Source organism: Dasypus novemcinctus, unplaced genomic scaffold (genome assembly GCF_030445035.2).
Source record: "Dasypus novemcinctus isolate mDasNov1 unplaced genomic scaffold, mDasNov1.1.hap2 scaffold_133, whole genome shotgun sequence".
NCBI lineage: Eukaryota > Metazoa > Chordata > Mammalia > Cingulata > Dasypodidae > Dasypus > Dasypus novemcinctus.
The window spans coordinates 26842-49657 of NW_026688152.1; positions in this window are offsets into that span (position 1 = coordinate 26842).

Below are 22816 nucleotides of genomic sequence, written 5' to 3' on the forward strand. Positions count from 1 at the left end.
AGACAGAAGCAGAAACAGGAGCGCCCAAGCGGCTCCCTGGCGGCAAGTCCGAGCCCAACTACCACCGCTAGGGGCCAGGGTCGGAGGAGAATTCTTCCTTCCTCACACTTCCCGGAGGGCAGGGGGCTGCCTTGGAAGGCAGGGGGAAGGGCGGGGACCCTGGCAGGAGGGGCTGTGGGGGAGGGGACCCCTGGGCCACTTCTGGGGCTGATGTGAGAACCTCTGCATCCGATCGCTCCCCTGGTCCAAGCCAAGAGTCTGGCTTGGGCCAGGCCGCCACGTCCCTCTTCAGAGGGGCATTCCCGGCCAACCAAAGTCCCGCGACCTGGTCAGACGGGCCTCCGCTAGGGCCATTGGCCCTGCAGTGCCAGAGGTTTCGGGAAAGCCTGCCAGCTGCCTTCCAGGCTGGACTCGTAGAGCTCTCGGTGGCTTGCCCATCCTAGGCCCTGCAGAGCGTGCCATGCCCTAGCCCTGGCCTGGGAGCCACCAGGCGCTGGCCTCCCTGGACGCTCTCTACGAATGGGGCGCTCCGTCCAGAGACGGGGCATTTTCAGGGACTTGGGATCCCTGGGTGCGGAGGTCCTCCTTTGGAGCCGCAGAACGCGGGCTCCAGCACAGGGCCCTCAGGTGTTCTCGGCTCCAGCCCCACCTGGGTGCTCAGCTTGGCTGGGGGATTCCTCCTCCCAGCCTCGACCCCCTCTGTGAGGTCCGGGGCCCACCCAGGCCCCATCGCCACACACCCCCACTCTGGCCACGCCAGGAGTGGCAGAACCACTTGGGCCCTCATTCCTGCTGGAGGATGCTCGGGACCGCTCTCTGGCCTTTCCTCGACCAGACTCGACTCGTTCCCTGCGTCTCAACTCCCTCCCGTGACTCCAGACTCTGGCGACTCCATCTCGACTCCTGTGTCCTCCGGGGGAAACCCCCTGCCCAGGACGGAACTGGCTGTCTTTGTCTTCCCCCCAGCAGCTCAGTCCAGCAGGAGACCACTTGCGTGCTAGGCCCGGCCGCTGAGCCTAGAACCTCACGCTGGCTCGCCTGCCATCCCCTTCCCATCCAGAGCTCAGCCCACCGGGTGGCAGACCCCCACGTTCACCTCGAGGTTCTTCCAACTCCAAGCTCTGGTGACTGACGGGGAGGGCCCTCCTCACGTGTGCTGGTGCACTGCTTGCTTGGCAGGGGAGGGGGGGGGTGGGGGGTGGCAGGGCGGAATGGGAGTGCTTGAAGCCTGTGTCCAGAAAGGGCCAGAATAAAATCCAACTCTATCGAAGGAGTCCGGGTGTGTGCAACATGGGGGCTTGGTGGACCTCTCCACAGGCCCCTCCCTCCTCTCGGTTTCAGAGCCTCCAAGCCTCCCCCCGCTTGCTCACCCATGGGTTCCCAGTGCCTCCTTTCCTCCTGCTGCCCTGGAGAGGTTTGGATTGCTGTCTGGAATGCCAGTGTTCTCTCAAGGAAGGGAGGCCTCTTTGGCCTGCGTGGGACTTGCAAGCCACAAACACATGGCTCAAGCTCTCTTGGGCGGGAAGGAGCCGTGTGATGAAGGAGGCTCCACAGACTAGCCTTTTAGTCACACGTGGCTACAGCACAGATGGAGGCCATTTCCATCAGGGCAGAAAGACCCGGCGCACTGGCTTGACGCTTCTCTCCGGGGCTCCGCTGAGATGGCTCTATTTTCAGGGCGAACAAATGAAGACAACCCCTTTTTCCCTCCTAGTTCTAGGCTCCCTAGGCCACATGTGCATGTGTGAGCACACCATCACCCAGGAAGGGAACAGGAAGCTCTGAGTGAGGACTCTTGGGTGCTGGGTCATCATCCTTGTGCCAGACACAGGAGCCCCCGCAACCAGATCCTGTTGTGTACGGAGAGCAAGAGGGCATGGATCGGAGCCAACGGCACCTAGCAGCCCCTTCCCGATTCCTCTTCTCCCAAAAACCAAGGGCATGGGGGTCAGAGCTGACACAGCAGTTTGCCGGCTTGCCCCGACATGCTGCAAGCTCCTTCCGTTCTCGGGTAGAGAATAGGAACCCTACTTTCCCCTCTCCTCTCTCCACTGAGACCCAAAACCCCAGCTCAGCACTTCTCGTCCATCTGAAGCTCCCGGCTGCTCAGATCCTCAGTAGTTGTTGCTACCGAGTCTGTGCTTGACATTGGGGAAGACCCTAGCGTTCAAGACGGGCCTGATCTCTTCCAAGCCCGGGCGGGCGGGCGGGCGGGCGGGCAGGGGGGAAGCGGCCCTCAGAGCTCCTCTTGTGTGCTTGCTTTCCAGAGCTCATTTCCATAGTCACTTCCACCTGCCCAGGACCCCTTTCTGCTTACTGTTACACTGGCAAACTCTCCGCCTGCTTCCTGCTTACCCACTGAGCTCAACCCTCCCTGGAGTCAGAAATGGCTCGGCCTGAAGTGCCTACAGCACACCAGCCACGGGGGAGGGTTCCACCCTTCCATAGTCCCGGCGCCAGACACGCACACACACACCATCAGCACCTGCTGCCAATAGCTTTATTGTTGACCCTTGGCTCAGGGCTTGTGAGGGGGCTACAAGCGGGCAGTTAGAAAGATGCCTCCTGGCTGGAGGGGCTCGGGCAGGCGCCCGCAGGCTGGGGGAAGAGTGCCCTCCCCCACGGCCTCTGGGCTCCAGAGACTCCTAGTGGTGCTTGAGGGTGAGCCTTCCAAAGAGGTAACTCGCCCCGCCCCGCCCCGCCCCGCCTGCCGGCCAGCAAGCCTGCGGAGCTTGGTCACGTGGTCGCCCAGCTTGCTGAGCAGTTTCACCTCCTCACCGAGGAAACGCTTCTCCAGGAAGGCACGGAGCTGAGGAAGAGAAGAGAAGTGAACAATTCTACTGGAGAGATGACAGGAGGCAATAGGTCCCAAGGTGGCAGATGTGGCAAGCGAGGCACGGCAAGGAATTTCCCTGGACAATCCAAGGGAGTCAGGGCTCAGGGTGGAGGCTTCATCCCCAGGAAGGTCTGCGTGTGGGGAGCCATGGAGGAGCGGCATACAGACGTGGGGGTCTGCGTGGGCAGATGCCAGGGCATGCAGATCCCAAAGGGCCTGCGGGGTTCAGGGAATTCCGTAGGGTAAGGGCAGCTTGCAGGGTGTCCAGGGACTTACCCCGCTCATCTCTGGAAGGCTCGCCTACATTAGACAGAAACAGGTTCGCTGCTTTCCACAGGCATTTCCCAGAAGTCCCAGGTGGGAAAGAGCGGAGAAGGGATGGAGACCCAAGCGGATCTGGGAGCGCCTTGGCACGACCCCCAGTCTCCTGCAAGGACACAGCCCCGGAGAGCACAGCCCCAGAGAGCACGGAGCTGTCTGGACGCCAGGCCTTGCGAGAGCGCCTCCACTTCAGCCACCATAAGCAACCCAGCTAACCCTGAACTCAATGCCCCGGGAGCGGGGGAGTGGGTCAGTCACGCGCCTGGAGAAGGAACCCACGAGGTGGTTGTGAAATGGGGAATGGGGCTGTGGGTGGGGGAGGGTCGGTCTCGGTTTGCTTGGCGGGATGCAGGGGGCCCCAGGCCGATTCTGGGAAGTCGAAAGGTTCTGGGAGGTGGGACCTTGATGGGGACACTGGGAATCCTGGGAGGTGAGGATTCTGGGGTGCCGGGGTTGGCGCAGAAAGGAGGTGGGCTTCCGGGGTTGTCTGTGAGAGCGTGGACTTGACTGGAAGCCGGGGGGCCTTCCTCAGAAGTGCGGAGGGAACCTGCGCACACCTGGGCTTGGCGCTGCGAGATCAGCTGAGGCTCATTGGGAAGTTGCCCGGGCTGTTCCAGGACGCTGGGAACTCCCTGAGGTGGGGTGGGGGACCTGGAGCTCGGGCTGCGGCAGAGGTGAAGGTGTGATAGGCTTAGAGTTCCCTAGGGGGATGTGGGCTCCGGGTGGGAGGCTCTTTATCTCTGAAGAGATAACCTCAGCTGCGGGAGACTGGTGGGTGGGGGATGGTAGGAGGCTGCGGTCCTGCCCTTGGTAACCATGGCAACGACTCCAGTCCCGGGGAAACCGTGGGACGATGCGAAGTCTATCAACTGGCCATATTCAGGGCAAATGCAAACGCAATGGGCTGAAAGCTTCTCTAGAATGTGTGAGGGCCGTGCTCAAAGCCTACCTAAGATGGGGAGGCTAGATGCTCATTCAAGCCTATGGGAAGCGAAAGAGAAGGACCATTTGGCCTTTCCTCTCTGTAGAAGAGGGACTCCAAAATCTTGTGTGGGTCTGCTCATCGGCCCAGGGGGCCTGGCCAGGGCCTGGGGGCGGGACGGAGGCGCCGGCGCCCCGCCAGCCGGGGCCACCGCGCCCACCGTCTCCCTGGCACTGGCCCGCAAGGCACCCCTCCCCCCGCCCCCATCAGGCTGGCCCCGCCCCCGCCCCACCTCGTTGCCGTGGAGACGGTGGCCACGGGGAGTGGCTGAGGGCGGGGTGTGGCAAACCGTTTGTGATGCGGGGGCCTTTTTCTCCACTCGCAGTTGTCCTCCTCCCCGCCCCCCCACCAGCGATAGTGCCGGGACCGGGGCGGCCCTTACACATCCTGCCCCAAGCCACAGAACGCACTTCGGGGAGCGTGTCGGCTGCCAAGGAAACAAAGGCGGTGCGGGGTAGCAGGGTTCCCAAATGGACTCAGCACACGCCACCAGCAGGCCACGGGGATGAAAGAGGTCACTGACGTGAGAGGAGTCTGCTGGGTGGGGGCTGGGCTAGAAGAGAACGTCTCCTCTCGCCTCCTGGACAGCTGTTTCCTCCTCTCCGCCCGCCCGTATCGTGAAAAGCCGTCCAAGAGACAGAAGCAGAAACAGGAGCGCCCAAGCGGCTCCCTGGCGGCAAGTCCGAGCCCAACTACCACCGCTAGGGGCCAGGGTCGGAGGAGAATTCTTCCTTCCTCACACTTCCCGGAGGGCAGGGGGCTGCCTTGGAAGGCAGGGGGAAGGGCGGGGACCCTGGCAGGAGGGGCTGTGGGGGAGGGGACCCCTGGGCCACTTCTGGGGCTGATGTGAGAACCTCTGCATCCGATCGCTCCCCTGGTCCAAGCCAAGAGTCTGGCTTGGGCCAGGCCGCCACGTCCCTCTTCAGAGGGGCATTCCCGGCCAACCAAAGTCCCGCGACCTGGTCAGACGGGCCTCCGCTAGGGCCATTGGCCCTGCAGTGCCAGAGGTTTCGGGAAAGCCTGCCAGCTGCCTTCCAGGCTGGACTCGTAGAGCTCTCGGTGGCTTGCCCATCCTAGGCCCTGCAGAGCGTGCCATGCCCTAGCCCTGGCCTGGGAGCCACCAGGCGCTGGCCTCCCTGGACGCTCTCTACGAATGGGGCGCTCCGTCCAGAGACGGGGCATTTTCAGGGACTTGGGATCCCTGGGTGCGGAGGTCCTCCTTTGGAGCCGCAGAACGCGGGCTCCAGCACAGGGCCCTCAGGTGTTCTCGGCTCCAGCCCCACCTGGGTGCTCAGCTTGGCTGGGGGATTCCTCCTCCCAGCCTCGACCCCCTCTGTGAGGTCCGGGGCCCACCCAGGCCCCATCGCCACACACCCCCACTCTGGCCACGCCAGGAGTGGCAGAACCACTTGGGCCCTCATTCCTGCTGGAGGATGCTCGGGACCGCTCTCTGGCCTTTCCTCGACCAGACTCGACTCGTTCCCTGCGTCTCAACTCCCTCCCGTGACTCCAGACTCTGGCGACTCCATCTCGACTCCTGTGTCCTCCGGGGGAAACCCCCTGCCCAGGACGGAACTGGCTGTCTTTGTCTTCCCCCCAGCAGCTCAGTCCAGCAGGAGACCACTTGCGTGCTAGGCCCGGCCGCTGAGCCTAGAACCTCACGCTGGCTCGCCTGCCATCCCCTTCCCATCCAGAGCTCAGCCCACCGGGTGGCAGACCCCCACGTTCACCTCGAGGTTCTTCCAACTCCAAGCTCTGGTGACTGACGGGGAGGGCCCTCCTCACGTGTGCTGGTGCACTGCTTGCTTGGCAGGGGAGGGGGGGGGTGGGGGGTGGCAGGGCGGAATGGGAGTGCTTGAAGCCTGTGTCCAGAAAGGGCCAGAATAAAATCCAACTCTATCGAAGGAGTCCGGGTGTGTGCAACATGGGGGCTTGGTGGACCTCTCCACAGGCCCCTCCCTCCTCTCGGTTTCAGAGCCTCCAAGCCTCCCCCCGCTTGCTCACCCATGGGTTCCCAGTGCCTCCTTTCCTCCTGCTGCCCTGGAGAGGTTTGGATTGCTGTCTGGAATGCCAGTGTTCTCTCAAGGAAGGGAGGCCTCTTTGGCCTGCGTGGGACTTGCAAGCCACAAACACATGGCTCAAGCTCTCTTGGGCGGGAAGGAGCCGTGTGATGAAGGAGGCTCCACAGACTAGCCTTTTAGTCACACGTGGCTACAGCACAGATGGAGGCCATTTCCATCAGGGCAGAAAGACCCGGCGCACTGGCTTGACGCTTCTCTCCGGGGCTCCGCTGAGATGGCTCTATTTTCAGGGCGAACAAATGAAGACAACCCCTTTTTCCCTCCTAGTTCTAGGCTCCCTAGGCCACATGTGCATGTGTGAGCACACCATCACCCAGGAAGGGAACAGGAAGCTCTGAGTGAGGACTCTTGGGTGCTGGGTCATCATCCTTGTGCCAGACACAGGAGCCCCCGCAACCAGATCCTGTTGTGTACGGAGAGCAAGAGGGCATGGATCGGAGCCAACGGCACCTAGCAGCCCCTTCCCGATTCCTCTTCTCCCAAAAACCAAGGGCATGGGGGTCAGAGCTGACACAGCAGTTTGCCGGCTTGCCCCGACATGCTGCAAGCTCCTTCCGTTCTCGGGTAGAGAATAGGAACCCTACTTTCCCCTCTCCTCTCTCCACTGAGACCCAAAACCCCAGCTCAGCACTTCTCGTCCATCTGAAGCTCCCGGCTGCTCAGATCCTCAGTAGTTGTTGCTACCGAGTCTGTGCTTGACATTGGGGAAGACCCTAGCGTTCAAGACGGGCCTGATCTCTTCCAAGCCCGGGCGGGCGGGCGGGCGGGCGGGCAGGGGGGAAGCGGCCCTCAGAGCTCCTCTTGTGTGCTTGCTTTCCAGAGCTCATTTCCATAGTCACTTCCACCTGCCCAGGACCCCTTTCTGCTTACTGTTACACTGGCAAACTCTCCGCCTGCTTCCTGCTTACCCACTGAGCTCAACCCTCCCTGGAGTCAGAAATGGCTCGGCCTGAAGTGCCTACAGCACACCAGCCACGGGGGAGGGTTCCACCCTTCCATAGTCCCGGCGCCAGACACGCACACACACACCATCAGCACCTGCTGCCAATAGCTTTATTGTTGACCCTTGGCTCAGGGCTTGTGAGGGGGCTACAAGCGGGCAGTTAGAAAGATGCCTCCTGGCTGGAGGGGCTCGGGCAGGCGCCCGCAGGCTGGGGGAAGAGTGCCCTCCCCCACGGCCTCTGGGCTCCAGAGACTCCTAGTGGTGCTTGAGGGTGAGCCTTCCAAAGAGGTAACTCGCCCCGCCCCGCCCCGCCCCGCCTGCCGGCCAGCAAGCCTGCGGAGCTTGGTCACGTGGTCGCCCAGCTTGCTGAGCAGTTTCACCTCCTCACCGAGGAAACGCTTCTCCAGGAAGGCACGGAGCTGAGGAAGAGAAGAGAAGTGAACAATTCTACTGGAGAGATGACAGGAGGCAATAGGTCCCAAGGTGGCAGATGTGGCAAGCGAGGCACGGCAAGGAATTTCCCTGGACAATCCAAGGGAGTCAGGGCTCAGGGTGGAGGCTTCATCCCCAGGAAGGTCTGCGTGTGGGGAGCCATGGAGGAGCGGCATACAGACGTGGGGGTCTGCGTGGGCAGATGCCAGGGCATGCAGATCCCAAAGGGCCTGCGGGGTTCAGGGAATTCCGTAGGGTAAGGGCAGCTTGCAGGGTGTCCAGGGACTTACCCCGCTCATCTCTGGAAGGCTCGCCTACATTAGACAGAAACAGGTTCGCTGCTTTCCACAGGCATTTCCCAGAAGTCCCAGGTGGGAAAGAGCGGAGAAGGGATGGAGACCCAAGCGGATCTGGGAGCGCCTTGGCACGACCCCCAGTCTCCTGCAAGGACACAGCCCCGGAGAGCACAGCCCCAGAGAGCACGGAGCTGTCTGGACGCCAGGCCTTGCGAGAGCGCCTCCACTTCAGCCACCATAAGCAACCCACCTAACCCTGAACTCAATGCCCCGGGAGCGGGGGAGTGGGTCAGTCACGCGCCTGGAGAAGGAACCCACGAGGTGGTTGTGAAATGGGGAATGGGGCTGTGGGTGGGGGAGGGTCGGTCTCGGTTTGCTTGGCGGGATGCAGGGGGCCCCAGGCCGATTCTGGGAAGTCGAAAGGTTCTGGGAGGTGGGACCTTGATGGGGACACTGGGAATCCTGGGAGGTGAGGATTCTGGGGTGCCGGGGTTGGCGCAGAAAGGAGGTGGGCTTCCGGGGTTGTCTGTGAGAGCGTGGACTTGACTGGAAGCCGGGGGGCCTTCCTCAGAAGTGCGGAGGGAACCTGCGCACACCTGGGCTTGGCGCTGCGAGATCAGCTGAGGCTCATTGGGAAGTTGCCCGGGCTGTTCCAGGACGCTGGGAACTCCCTGAGGTGGGGTGGGGGACCTGGAGCTCGGGCTGCGGCAGAGGTGAAGGTGTGATAGGCTTAGAGTTCCCTAGGGGGATGTGGGCTCCGGGTGGGAGGCTCTTTATCTCTGAAGAGATAACCTCAGCTGCGGGAGACTGGTGGGTGGGGGATGGTAGGAGGCTGCGGTCCTGCCCTTGGTAACCATGGCAACGACTCCAGTCCCGGGGAAACCGTGGGACGATGCGAAGTCTATCAACTGGCCATATTCAGGGCAAATGCAAACGCAATGGGCTGAAAGCTTCTCTAGAATGTGTGAGGGCCGTGCTCAAAGCCTACCTAAGATGGGGAGGCTAGATGCTCATTCAAGCCTATGGGAAGCGAAAGAGAAGGACCATTTGGCCTTTCCTCTCTGTAGAAGAGGGACTCCAAAATCTTGTGTGGGTCTGCTCATCGGCCCAGGGGGCCTGGCCAGGGCCTGGGGGCGGGACGGAGGCGCCGGCGCCCCGCCAGCCGGGGCCACCGCGCCCACCGTCTCCCTGGCACTGGCCCGCAAGGCACCCCTCCCCCCGCCCCCATCAGGCTGGCCCCGCCCCCGCCCCACCTCGTTGCCGTGGAGACGGTGGCCACGGGGAGTGGCTGAGGGCGGGGTGTGGCAAACCGTTTGTGATGCGGGGGCCTTTTTCTCCACTCGCAGTTGTCCTCCTCCCCGCCCCCCCACCAGCGATAGTGCCGGGACCGGGACCGGGGCGGCCCTTACACATCCTGCCCCAAGCCACAGAACGCACTTCGGGGAGCGTGTCGGCTGCCAAGGAAACAAAGGCGGTGCGGGGTAGCAGGGTTCCCAAATGGACTCAGCACACGCCACCAGCAGGCCACGGGGATGAAAGAGGTCACTGACGTGAGAGGAGTCTGCTGGGTGGGGGCTGGGCTAGAAGAGAACGTCTCCTCTCGCCTCCTGGACAGCTGTTTCCTCCTCTCCGCCCGCCCGTATCGTGAAAAGCCGTCCAAGAGACAGAAGCAGAAACAGGAGCGCCCAAGCGGCTCCCTGGCGGCAAGTCCGAGCCCAACTACCACCGCTAGGGGCCAGGGTCGGAGGAGAATTCTTCCTTCCTCACACTTCCCGGAGGGCAGGGGGCTGCCTTGGAAGGCAGGGGGAAGGGCGGGGACCCTGGCAGGAGGGGCTGTGGGGGAGGGGACCCCTGGGCCACTTCTGGGGCTGATGTGAGAACCTCTGCATCCGATCGCTCCCCTGGTCCAAGCCAAGAGTCTGGCTTGGGCCAGGCCGCCACGTCCCTCTTCAGAGGGGCATTCCCGGCCAACCAAAGTCCCGCGACCTGGTCAGACGGGCCTCCGCTAGGGCCATTGGCCCTGCAGTGCCAGAGGTTTCGGGAAAGCCTGCCAGCTGCCTTCCAGGCTGGACTCGTAGAGCTCTCGGTGGCTTGCCCATCCTAGACCCTGCAGAGCGTGCCATGCCCTAGCCCTGGCCTGGGAGCCACCAGGCGCTGGCCTCCCTGGACGCTCTCTACGAATGGGGCGCTCCGTCCAGAGACGGGGCATTTTCAGGGACTTGGGATCCCTGGGTGCGGAGGTCCTCCTTTGGAGCCGCAGAACGCGGGCTCCAGCACAGGGCCCTCAGGTGTTCTCGGCTCCAGCCCCACCTGGGTGCTCAGCTTGGCTGGGGGATTCCTCCTCCCAGCCTCGACCCCCTCTGTGAGGTCCGGGGCCCACCCAGGCCCCATCGCCACACACCCCCACTCTGGCCACGCCAGGAGTGGCAGAACCACTTGGGCCCTCATTCCTGCTGGAGGATGCTCGGGACCGCTCTCTGGCCTTTCCTCGACCAGACTCGACTCGTTCCCTGCGTCTCAACTCCCTCCCGTGACTCCAGACTCTGGCGACTCCATCTCGACTCCTGTGTCCTCCGGGGGAAACCCCCTGCCCAGGACGGAACTGGCTGTCTTTGTCTTCCCCCCAGCAGCTCAGTCCAGCAGGAGACCACTTGCGTGCTAGGCCCGGCCGCTGAGCCTAGAACCTCACGCTGGCTCGCCTGCCATCCCCTTCCCATCCAGAGCTCAGCCCACCGGGTGGCAGACCCCCACGTTCACCTCGAGGTTCTTCCAACTCCAAGCTCTGGTGACTGACGGGGAGGGCCCTCCTCACGTGTGCTGGTGCACTGCTTGCTTGGCAGGGGAGGGGGGGGGTGGGGGGTGGCAGGGCGGAATGGGAGTGCTTGAAGCCTGTGTCCAGAAAGGGCCAGAATAAAATCCAACTCTATCGAAGGAGTCCGGGTGTGTGCAACATGGGGGCTTGGTGGACCTCTCCACAGGCCCCTCCCTCCTCTCGGTTTCAGAGCCTCCAAGCCTCCCCCCGCTTGCTCACCCATGGGTTCCCAGTGCCTCCTTTCCTCCTGCTGCCCTGGAGAGGTTTGGATTGCTGTCTGGAATGCCAGTGTTCTCTCAAGGAAGGGAGGCCTCTTTGGCCTGCGTGGGACTTGCAAGCCACAAACACATGGCTCAAGCTCTCTTGGGCGGGAAGGAGCCGTGTGATGAAGGAGGCTCCACAGACTAGCCTTTTAGTCACACGTGGCTACAGCACAGATGGAGGCCATTTCCATCAGGGCAGAAAGACCCGGCGCACTGGCTTGACGCTTCTCTCCGGGGCTCCGCTGAGATGGCTCTATTTTCAGGGCGAACAAATGAAGACAACCCCTTTTTCCCTCCTAGTTCTAGGCTCCCTAGGCCACATGTGCATGTGTGAGCACACCATCACCCAGGAAGGGAACAGGAAGCTCTGAGTGAGGACTCTTGGGTGCTGGGTCATCATCCTTGTGCCAGACACAGGAGCCCCCGCAACCAGATCCTGTTGTGTACGGAGAGCAAGAGGGCATGGATCGGAGCCAACGGCACCTAGCAGCCCCTTCCCGATTCCTCTTCTCCCAAAAACCAAGGGCATGGGGGTCAGAGCTGACACAGCAGTTTGCCGGCTTGCCCCGACATGCTGCAAGCTCCTTCCGTTCTCGGGTAGAGAATAGGAACCCTACTTTCCCCTCTCCTCTCTCCACTGAGACCCAAAACCCCAGCTCAGCACTTCTCGTCCATCTGAAGCTCCCGGCTGCTCAGATCCTCAGTAGTTGTTGCTACCGAGTCTGTGCTTGACATTGGGGAAGACCCTAGCGTTCAAGACGGGCCTGATCTCTTCCAAGCCCGGGCGGGCGGGCGGGCGGGCGGGCAGGGGGGAAGCGGCCCTCAGAGCTCCTCTTGTGTGCTTGCTTTCCAGAGCTCATTTCCATAGTCACTTCCACCTGCCCAGGACCCCTTTCTGCTTACTGTTACACTGGCAAACTCTCCGCCTGCTTCCTGCTTACCCACTGAGCTCAACCCTCCCTGGAGTCAGAAATGGCTCGGCCTGAAGTGCCTACAGCACACCAGCCACGGGGGAGGGTTCCACCCTTCCATAGTCCCGGCGCCAGACACGCACACACACACCATCAGCACCTGCTGCCAATAGCTTTATTGTTGACCCTTGGCTCAGGGCTTGTGAGGGGGCTACAAGCGGGCAGTTAGAAAGATGCCTCCTGGCTGGAGGGGCTCGGGCAGGCGCCCGCAGGCTGGGGGAAGAGTGCCCTCCCCCACGGCCTCTGGGCTCCAGAGACTCCTAGTGGTGCTTGAGGGTGAGCCTTCCAAAGAGGTAACTCGCCCCGCCCCGCCCCGCCCCGCCTGCCGGCCAGCAAGCCTGCGGAGCTTGGTCACGTGGTCGCCCAGCTTGCTGAGCAGTTTCACCTCCTCACCGAGGAAACGCTTCTCCAGGAAGGCACGGAGCTGAGGAAGAGAAGAGAAGTGAACAATTCTACTGGAGAGATGACAGGAGGCAATAGGTCCCAAGGTGGCAGATGTGGCAAGCGAGGCACGGCAAGGAATTTCCCTGGACAATCCAAGGGAGTCAGGGCTCAGGGTGGAGGCTTCATCCCCAGGAAGGTCTGCGTGTGGGGAGCCATGGAGGAGCGGCATACAGACGTGGGGGTCTGCGTGGGCAGATGCCAGGGCATGCAGATCCCAAAGGGCCTGCAGGGTTCAGGGAATTCCGTAGGGCCAGGGCAGCTTCCAGGGCGTCCAGGGACTTACCCCGCTCATCTCTGGAAGGCTCGCCTACATTAGACAGAAACAGGTTCGCTGCTTTCCACAGGCATTTCCCAGAAGTCCCGGGTGGGAAAGAGCGGAGAAGGGATGGAGCCCCAAGCGGATCGGGGAGCGCCTTGGCACGACCCCCAGTCTCCTGCAAGGACACAGCCCCGGAGAGCACAGCCCCAGAGAGCACGGAGCTGTCTGGATGCCAGGCCTTGCGAGAGCGCCTCCACTTCAGCCACCATAAGCAACCCAGCTAACCCTGAACTCAATGCCCCGGGAGCGGGGGAGTGGGTCAGTCACGCGCCTGGAGAAGGAACCCACGAGGTGGTTGTGAAATGGGGAATGGGGCTGTGGGTGGGGGAGGGTCGGTCTCGGTTTGCTTGGCGGGATGCAGGGGGCCCCAGGCCGATTCTGGGAAGTCGAAAGGTTCTGGGAGGTGGGACCTTGATGGGGACATTGTGAATCCTGGGAGGTGAGGACTCTGGGGTGCCGGGGTTGGCGCAGAAAGGAGGTGGGCTTCGGGGGTTGTCTGTGAGAGCGTGGACCTGTCTGGAAGCCGGGGGGCGTTCCTCAGAAGTGCGGAGGGAACCTGTGCACACCTGGGCTTGGCGCTGCGAGATCAGCTGAGGCTCATTGGGAAGTTGCCCAGGCTGTTCCAGGACCCTGGCAACTCCCTGAGGTGGGGTGGGGGACCTGGAGCTCGGGCTGCGGCAGAGGTGAAGGTGTGATAGGCTTAGAGTTCCCTAGGGGGATGTGGGCTCCGGGTGGGAGGCTCTTTATCTCTGAAGAGATAACCTCAGCTGCGGGAGACTGGTGGGTGGGGGATGGTAGGAGGCTGCGGTCCTGCCCTTGGTAACCATGGCAACGACTCCAGTCCCGGGGAAACCGTGGGACGATGCGAAGTCTATCAACTGGCCATATTCAGGGCAAATGCAAACGCAATGGGCTGAAAGCTTCTCTAGAATGTGTGAGGGCCGTGCTCAAAGCCTACCTAAGATGGGGAGGCTAGATGCTCATTCAAGCCTATGGGAAGCGAAAGAGAAGGACCATTTGGCCTTTCCTCTCTGTAGAAGAGGGACTCCAAAATCTTGTGTGGGTCTGCTCATCGGCACAGGGGGCCTGGCCAGGGCCTGGGGGCGGGTCGGAGGCGCCGGCGCCCCGCCAGCCGGGGCCACCGCGCCCACCGTCTCCCTGGCACTGGCCCGCAAGGCACCCCTCCCCCCGCCCCCATCAGGCTGGCCCCGCCCCCGCCCCACCTCGTTGCCGTGGAGACGGTGGCCACGGGGAGTGGCTGAGGGCGGGTGTGGCAAACCGTTTGTGATGCGGGGGCCTTTTTCTCCACTCGCAGTTGTCCTCCTCCCCGCCCCCCCACCAGCGATAGTGCCGGGACCGGGGCGGCCCTTACACATCCTGCCCCAAGCCACAGAACGCACTGCGGGGAGCGTGTCGGCTGCCAAGGAAACAAAGGCGGTGCGGGGTAGCAGGGTTCCCAAATGGACTCAGCACACGCCACCAGCAGGCCACGGGGATGAAAGAGGTCACTGACGTGAGAGGAGTCTGCTGGGTGGGGGCTGGGCTAGAAGAGAACGTCTCCTCTCGCCTCCTGGACAGCTGTTTCCTCCTCTCCGCCCGCCCGTATCGTGAAAAGCCGTCCAAGAGACAGAAGCAGAAACAGGAGCGCCCAAGCGGCTCCCTGGCGGCAAGTCCGAGCCCAACTACCACCGCTAGGGGCCAGGGTCCGAGAAGAATTCTTCCTTCCTCACACTTCCCGGAGGGCAGGGGGCTGCCTTGGAAGGCAGGGGGAAGGGCGGGGACCCTGGCAGGAGGGGCTGTGGGGGAGGGGACCCCTGGGCCACATCTGGGGCTGATGTGAGAACCTCTGCATCCGATCGCTCCCCTGGTCCAAGCCAAGAGTCTGGCTTGGGCCAGGCCGCCACGTCCCTCTTCAGAGGGGCATTCCCGGCCAACCAAAGTCCCGCGACCTGGTCAGACGGGCCTCCCTAGGGCCATTGGCCCTGCAGTGCCAGAGGTTTCGGGAAAGCCTGCCAGCTGCCTTCCAGGCTGCACTCGTAGAGCTCTCGGTGGCTTGCCCATCCTAGGCCCTGCAGAGCGTGCCATGGCCTAGCCCTGGCCTGGGAGCCACCAGGCGCTGGCCTCCCTGGACGGTCTCTACGAATGGGGCGCTCCGTCCAGAGACGGGGCATTTTCAGGGACTTGGGATCCCTGGGTGCGGAGGTCCTCCTTTGGAGCCGCAGAACGCGGGCTCCAGCACAGGGCCCTCAGGTGTTCTCGGCTCCAGCCCCACCTGGGTGCTCAGCTTGGCTGGGGGATTCCTCCTCCCAGCCTCGACCCCCTCTGTGAGGTCCGGGGCCCACCCAGGCCCCATCGCCACACACCCCCACTCTGGCCACGCCAGGAGTGGCAGAACCACTTGGGCCCTCATTCCTGCTGGAGGATGCTCGGGACCGCTCTCTGGCCTTTCCTCGACCCCACTCGACTCGTTCCCTGCGTCTGAACTCCCTCCCGTGACTCCAGACTCTGGCGACTCCATCTCGACTCCTGTGTCCTCCGGGGGAAACCCCCTGCCCAGGACGGAACTGGCTGTCTTTGTCTTCCCCCCAGCAGCTCAGTCCAGCAGGAGACCACTTGCGTGCTAGGCCCGGCCGCTGAGCCTAGAACCTCACGCTGGCTCGCCTGCCATCCCCTTCCCATCCAGAGCTCAGCCCACCGGGTGGCAGACCCCCACGTTCACCTCGAGGTTCTTCCAACTCCAAGCTCTGGTGACTGACGGGGAGGGCCCTCCTCACGTGTGCTGGTGCACTGCTTGCTTGGCAGGGGAGGGGGGGGTGGGGGGTGGCAGGGCCGAATGGGAGTGCTTGAAGCCTGTGTCCAGAAAGGGCCAGAATAAAATCCATCTCTATCGAAGGAGTCCGGGTGTGTGCAACATGGGGCCTTGGTGGACCTCTCCACAGGCCCCTCCCTCCTCTCGGTTTCAGAGCCTCCAAGCCTCCCCCCGCTTGCTCACCCATGGGTTCCCAGTGCCTCCTTTCCTCCTGCTGCCCTGGAGAGGTTTGGATTGCTGTCTGGAATGCCAGTGTTCTCTCAAGGAAGGGAGGCCTCTTTGGCCTGCGTGGGACTTGCAAGCCACAAACACATGGCTCAAGCTCTCTTGGGCGGGAAGGAGCCGTGTGATGAAGGAGGCTCCACAGACTAGCCTTTTAGTCACACGTGGCTACAGCACAGATGGAGGCCATTTCCATCAGGGCAGAAAGACCCGGCGCACTGGCTTGACGCTTCTCTCCGGGGCTCCGCTGAGATGGCTCTATTTTCAGGGCGAACAAATGAAGACAACCCCTTTTTCCCTCCTAGTTCTAGGCTCCCTAGGCCACATGTGCATCTGTGAGCACACCATCACCCAGGAAGGGAACAGGAAGCTCTGAGTGAGGACTCTTGGGTGCTGGGTCATCATCCTTGTGCCAGACACAGGAGCCCCCGCAACCAGATCCTGTTGTGTACGGAGAGCAAGAGGGCATGGATCGGAGTCAACGGCACCTAGCAGCCCCTTCCCGATTCCTCTTCTCCCAAAAACCAAGGGCATGGGGGTCAGAGCTGACACAGCAGTTTGCCGGCTTGCCCCGACATGCTGCAAGCTCCTTCCGTTCTCGTGTAGAGAATAGGAACCCTTCTTTCCCCTCTCCTCTCTCCACTGAGACCCAAAACCCCAGCTCAGCACTTCTCGTCCATCTGAAGCTCCCGGCTGCTCAGATCCTCAGTAGTTGTTGCTACCGAGTCTGTGCTTGACATTGGGGAAGACCCTAGCGTTCAAGACGGGCCTGATCTCTTCCAAGCACGGGCGGGTGGGCGGGCGGGCAGGGGGGAAGCGGCCCTCAGAGCTCCTCTTGTGTGCTTGCTTTCCAGAGCTCATTTCCATAGTCACTTCCACCTGCCCAGGACCCCTTTCTGCTTCCTGTTACACTGGAAAACTCTCCGCCTGCTTCCTGCTTACCCACTGAGCTCAACCCTCCCTGGAGTCAGAAATGGCTCGGCCTGAAGTGCCTACAGCACACCACCCACGGGGGAGGGTTCCACCCTTCCATAGTCCCGGGCCAGACACGCACACACACACCATCAGCACCTGCTGCCAATAGCTTTATTGTTGACCCTTGGCTCAGGGCTTGTGAGGGGGCTACAAGCGGGCAGTTAGAAAGATGCCTCCTGGCTGGAGGGGCTCGGGCAGGCGCCCGCAGGCTGGGGGAAGAGTGCCCTCCCCCACGGCCTCTGGGCTCCAGAGACTCCTAGTGGTGCTTGAGGGTGAGCCTTCCAAAGAGGTAACTCGCCCCGCCCCGCCCCGCCCCGCCTGCGGGCCAGCAAGCCTGCGGAGCTTGGTCACGTGGTCGCCCAGCTTGCTGAGCAGTTTCACCTCCTCAAAGAGGAAACGCTTCTCCAGGAAGGCACAGAGCTGAGGAAGAGAAGAGAAGTGAACAATTCTACTGGAGAGATGACAGGAGGCAATAGGTGCCAAGGTGGCAGATGTGGCAAGCGAGGCACGGCAAGGAATTTCCCTGGACAATCCAAGGGAGTCAGGGCTCAGGGTGGAGGCTTCATCCCCAGGAAGGTCTGCGTGTGGGGAGCCATGGAGGAGCGGCATACAGACGTGGGGGTCTGCGTGGGCAGATGCCAGGGCATGCAGATCCCAAAGGGCCTGCAGGGTTCAGGGACTTCCGTAGGGCCAGGGCAGCTTCCAGGGCGTCCAGGGACTTACCCCGCTCATCTCTGGAAGGCTCGCCTACATTAGACAGAAACAGTTTCGCTGCTTTCCACAGGCATTTCCCAGAAGTCCCGGGTGGGAAAGAGCGGAGAAGGGATGGAGCCCCAAGCGGATCTGGGAGCGCCTTGGCACGACCCCCAGTCTCCTGCAAGGACACAGCCCCAGAGAGCACGGAGCTGTCTGGACGCCAGGCCTTGCGAGAGCGCCTCCACTTCAGCCACCATAAGCAACCCACCTAACCCTGAACTCAATGCCCCGGGAGCGGGGGAGTGGGTCAGTCACGCGCCTGGAGAAGGAACCCACGAGGTGGTTGTGAAATGGGGAATGGGGCTGTGGGTGGGGGAGGGTCGGTCTCGGTTTGCTTGGCGGGAAGCAGGGGGCCCCAGGCCGATTCTGGGAAGTCGAAAGGTTCTGGGAGGTGGGACCTTGATGGGGACACTGGGAATCCTGGGAGGTGAGGATTCTGGGGTGCCGGGGTTGGCGCAGAAAGGAGGTGGGCTTCCGGGGTTGTCTGTGAGAGCGTGGACTTGACTGGAAGCCGGGGGGCCTTCCTCAGAAGTGCGGAGGGAACCTGCGCACAGCTGGGCTTGGCGCTGCGAGATCAGCTGAGGCTCATTGGGAAGTTGCCCGGGCTGTTCCAGGACGCTGGGAACTCCCTGAGGTGGGGTGGGGGACCTGGAGCTCGGGCTGCGGCAGAGGTGAAGGTGTGATAGGCTTAGAGTTCCCTAGGGGGATGTGGGCTCCGGGTGGGAGGCTCTTTATCTCTGAAGAGATAACCTCAGCTGCGGGAGACTGGTGGGTGGGGGATGGTAGGAGGCTGCGGTCCTGCCCTTGGTAACCATGGCAACGACTCCAGTCCCGGGGAAACCGTGGGACGATGCGAAGTCTATCAACTGGCCATATTCAGGGCAAATGCAAACGCAATGGGCTGAAAGCTTCTCTAGAATGTGTGAGGGCCGTGCTCAAAGCCTACCTAAGATGGGGAGGCTAGATGCTCATTCAAGCCTATGGGAAGCGAAAGAGAAGGACCATTTGGCCTTTCCTCTCTGTAGAAGAGGGACTCCAAAATCTTGTGTGGGTCTGCTCATCGGCACAGGGGGCCTGGCCAGGGCCTGGGGGCGGGACGGAGGCGCCGGCGCCCCGCCAGCCGGGGCCACCGCGCCCACCGTCTCCCTGGCACTGGCCCGCAAGGCACCCCTCCCCCCGCCCCCATCAGGCTGGCCCCGCCCCCGCCCCACCTCGTTGCCGTGGAGACGGTGGCCACGGGGAGTGGCTGAGGGCGGGGTGTGGCAAACCGTTTGTGATGCGGGGGCCTTTTTCTCCACTCGCAGTTGTCCTCCTCCCCGCCCCCCCACCAGCGATAGTGCCGGGACCGGGGCGGCCCTTACACATCCTGCCCCAAGCCACAGAACGCACTGCGGGGAGCGTGTCGGCTGCCAAGGAAACAAAGGCGGTGCGGGGTAGCAGGGTTCCCAAATGGACTCAGCACACGCCACCAGCAGGCCACGGGGATGAAAGAGGTCACTGACGTGAGAGGAGTCTGCTGGGTGGGGGCTGGGCTAGAAGAGAACGTCTCCTCTCGCCTCCTGGACAGCTGTTTCCTCCTCTCCGCCCGCCCGTATCGTGAAAAGCCGTCCAAGAGACAGAAGCAGAAACAGGAGCGCCCAAGCGGCTCCCTGGCGGCAAGTCCGAGCCCAACTACCACCGCTAGGGGCCAGGGTCCGAGGAGAATTCTTCCTTCCTCACACTTCCTGGAGGGCAGGGGGCTGCCTTGGAAGGCAGGGGGAAGGGCGGGGACCCTGGCAGGAGGGGCTGTGGGGGAGGGGACCCCTGGGCCACTTCTGGGGCTGATGTGAGAACCTCTGCATCCGATCGCTCCCCTGGTCCAAGCCAAGAGTCTGGCTTGGGCCAGGCCGCCACGTCCCTCTTCAGAGGGGCATTCCCGGCCAACCAAAGTCCCGCGACCTGGTCAGACGGGCCTCCCTAGGGCCATTGGCCCTGCAGTGCCAGAGGTTTCGGGAAAGCCTGCCAGCTGCCTTCCAGGCTGGCCTCGTAGAGCTCTCGCTGTCTTGCCAATCCTAGACCCTGCAGAGCGTGCCATGCCCTAGCCCTGGCCTGGGAGCCACCAGGCGCTGGCCTCCCTGGATGGTCTCTGCGAATGGGGCGCTCCGTCCAGAGACGGGGCATTTTCAGGGACTTGGGATCCCTGGGTGCGGAGGTCCTCCTTTGGAGCCGCAGAACTCGGGCTCCAGCACAGGGCCCTCAGGTGTTCTCGGCTCCAGCCCCACCTGGGTGCTCAGCTTGGCTGGGGGATTCCTCCTCCCAGCCTCGACCCCCTCTGTGAGGTCCGGGGCCCACCCAGGCCCCATCACCACACACCCCCACTCTGGCCACGCCAGGAGTGGCAGAACCACTTGGGCCCTCATTCCTGCTGGAGGATGCTCGGGACCACTCTCTGGCCTTTCCTCGACCAGACTCGACCCGTTCCCTGCGTCTGAACTCCCTCCCGTGACTCCAGACTCTGGCGACTCCATCTCGACTCCTGTGTCCTCCGGGGGAATCCCCCTGCCCAGGACGGAACTGGCTGTCTTTGTCTTCCCCCCAGCAGCTCAGTCCAGCAGGAGACCACTTGCGTGCTAGGCCCGGCCGCTGAGCCTACAAGCTTACGCTGGCTCGCCTGCCATCCCCTTCCCATCCAGAGCTCAGCCCACCGGGTGGCAGACCCCCACGTTCACCTCGAGGTTCTTCCAACTCCAAGCTCTGGTGACTGACGGGGAGGGCCCTCCTCACGTGTGCTGGTGCACTGCTTGCTTGGCAGGGGAGGGGGGGGTGGGGGGTGGCAGGGCCGAATGGGAGTGCTTGAAGCCTGTGTCCAGAAAGGGCCAGAATAAAATCCATCTCTATCGAAGGAGTCCGGGTGTGTGCAACATGGGGACCCCTCCCTCCTCTCGGTTTCAGAGCCTCCAAGCCTCCCCCCGCTTGCTCACCCATGGGTTCCCAGTGCCTCCTTTCCTCCTGCTGCACGGGAGAGGTTTGGATTGCTGTCTGGAATGCCAGTGTTCTCTCAAGGAAGGGGGGCCTCTTTGGCCTGCGTGGGACTTGCAAGCCACAAACACATGGCTCAAGCTCTCTTGGGCGGGAAGGAGCCGTGTGATGAAGGAGGCTCCACAGACTAGCCTTTTCATCACACATGGCTACAGCACAGATGGAGGCCATTTCCATCAGGGCAGAAAGACCCGGCGCACTGGCTTGACGCTTCTCTCCGGGGCTCCGCTGAGATGGCTCTATTTTCAGGGCGAACAAATGAAGACAACCCCTTTTTCCCTCCTAGTTCTAGGCTCCCTAGGCCACATGTGCATCTGTGAGCACACCATCACCCAGGAAGGGAACAGGAAGCTCTGAGTGAGGACTCTTGGGTGCTGGGTCATCATCCTTGTGCCAGACACAGGAGCCCCCGCAACCAGATCCTGTTGTGTACGGAGAGCAAGAGGGCATGGATCAGAGCCAACGGCACCTAGCAGCCCCTTCCCGATTCCTCTTCTCCCGAAAACCAAGGGCATGGGGGCCAGAGCTGACACAGCAGTTTTCCGGCTTGCCCCGACATGCTGCAAGCTCCTTCCGTTCTCGTGTAGAGAATAGGAACCCTACTTTCCCCTCTCCTCTCTCCACTGAGACCCAAAACCCCAGCTCAGCACTTCTCGTCCATCTGAAGCTCCCGGCTGCTCAGATCCTCAGTCGTTGTTGCTACCGAGTCTGTGCTTGACATTGGGGAAGACCCTAGCGTTCAAGACGGGCCTGATCTCTTCCAAGCCCGGGCGGGCCGGCGGGCGGGCAGGGGGGAAGCGGCCCTCAGAGCTCCTCTTGTGTGCTTGCTTTCCAGAGCTCATTTCCATAGTCACTTCCACCTGCCCAGGACCCCTTTCTGCTTCCTGTTACACTGGAAAACTCTCCGCCTGCTTCCTGCTACCCACTTAGCTCAACCCTCCCTGGAGTCAGAAATGGCTCGGCCTGAAGTGCCTACAGCACACCACCCACGGGGGAGGGTTCCACCCTTCCATAGTCCCGGGCCAGACACGCACACACACACCATCAGCACCTGCTGCCAATAGCTTTATTGTTGACCCTTGGCTCAGGGCTTGTTAGGGGGCTACAAGCGGGCAGTTAGAAAGATGCCTCCTGGCTGGAGGGGCTCGGGCAGGCGCCCGCAGGCTGGGGGAAGAGTGCCCTCCCCCACGGCCTCTGGGCTCCAGAGACTCCTAGTGGTGCTTGAGGGTGAGCCTTCCAAAGAGGTAACTCGACCCGCCCCGTCCCGCCCCGCCCCGCCTGCTGGCCAGCAAGCCTGCGCAGCTGGGTCACGTGGTCGCCCAGCTTGCTGATCAGTTTCACCTCCTCACCGAGGAAATGCTTCTCCAGGAAGGCACAGAGCTGAGGAAGAGAAGAGAAGTGAACAATTCTACTGGAGAGATGACAGGAGGCAATAGGTCCCAAGGTGGCAGATGTGGCAAGCGAGGCACGGCAAGGAATTTCCCTGGACAATCCAAGGGAGTCAGGGCTCAGGGTGGAGGCTTCATCCCCAGGAATGTCTGCGTGTGGGGAGCCATGGAGGAGCGGGATACAGACGTGCGGGTCTGCGTGGGCAGATGCCAGGGCATGCAGATCCCAAAGGGCCTGCAGGGTTCAGGGAATTCCGTAGGGCCAGGGCAGCTTCCAGGGCGTCCAGGGACTTACCCCGCTCATCTCTGGAAGGCTCGCCTACATTAGACAGAAACAGGTTCGCTGCTTTCCACAGGCATTTCCCAGAAGTCCCGGGTGGGAAAGAGCGGAGAAGGGATGGAGCCCCAAGAGGATCTGGGAGCGCCTTGGCACGGCACCCAGTTTCCTGCAACTACCCAGCCCCGGAGAGCACCGAGCTGTCTGGACGCCAGGCCTTGCGAGAGTGCCTCCACTGCAGCCACCATAAGCAACCCACCTAACCCTGAACTCAGTGCCCCGGGAGCGGGGCGGGGGGGGGGGGGGGAAGTGGGTCAGTCACGCGCCTGGAGAAGGAACCAGCGAGGTGGTTGTGAAATGGGGAATGGAGCTGTGGGTGGGGGAGGGTCGGTCTCGGTTTGCTTGGCGGGATGCAGGGGGCCCCAGGCCGATTCTGGGAAGTCGAAAGGTTCTGGGAGGTGGGACCTTGATGGGGACATTGGGAATCCTGGGAGGTGAGGATTCTGGGGTGCCGGGGTTGGCGCAGAAAGGAGGTGGGCTTCCGGGGTTGTCTGTGAGAGCGTGGACTTGACTGGAAGCCGGGGGGCCTTCCTCAGAAGTGCGGAGGGAACCTGCGCACACCTGGGGTTGGCGCTGTGAGATCTGCTGAGGCTCATTGGGAAGTTGCCTAG